General features: G+C 59.4%; 1 protein-coding gene across 1 annotated transcript in view; it reads right to left on the bottom strand.

Annotated features, from left to right (window-relative positions):
• The window catches only part of OPTN (optineurin), a 21118-nt gene extending 20932 nt beyond the window's left edge, over positions 1–186 (bottom strand). The window contains exon 1 of the mRNA XM_009285498.1: positions 181–186. The gene's annotated coding sequence lies outside the window, so the exon portion shown is untranslated. The remainder of the gene's footprint in view (positions 1–180) is intronic.
• Between the last annotated feature and the right edge of the window lie 223 nt (positions 187–409).

Below are 409 nucleotides of genomic sequence, written 5' to 3'. Positions count from 1 at the left end.
GCGGTCCTCCTGCGGGTGCCAGGCCTCCCGTCCCAGCGCCCTCGCCCTCTCCGGGCACGTAGCGTCTCCCTTCCCTCACACAGCCCCCGATTCCCGCCCTGAGGAACCCAGGAACCGCCAGCCGAGCGGGAACGGAAGCCAAATCCCCCAAGGAGAAGCAAGGTCGTGTGGGGAGCACACTGCCCGTCACGGGGGGAAATCGTGGGTCTCCACAGGAGAAGAAAGACAGACTAGAGGCTATGGAGGAGCAGAGAGCAGCGTCAAGAGGGATGATTAGGATAGGGTTCTCGTTGCACGAGGCCTAAAAGACGTGATCAGGCAGCGGGTGTGAGGCAAACAAAAGGGAGCGCTTTTCACACAGGGCGTAATGACGTTTTAGTGATTATTGCCACGGGATCAAATCAATTAG

Source organism: Aptenodytes forsteri, unplaced genomic scaffold (assembly GCF_000699145.1).
Source record: "Aptenodytes forsteri isolate BGI_AS27 unplaced genomic scaffold, ASM69914v1 Scaffold87, whole genome shotgun sequence".
Classification (NCBI taxonomy): Eukaryota; Metazoa; Chordata; class Aves; order Sphenisciformes; family Spheniscidae; genus Aptenodytes; species Aptenodytes forsteri.
Note: the sequence above shows the minus strand (reverse complement) of the source record. Positions and strands in the feature narration are given on the sequence as shown.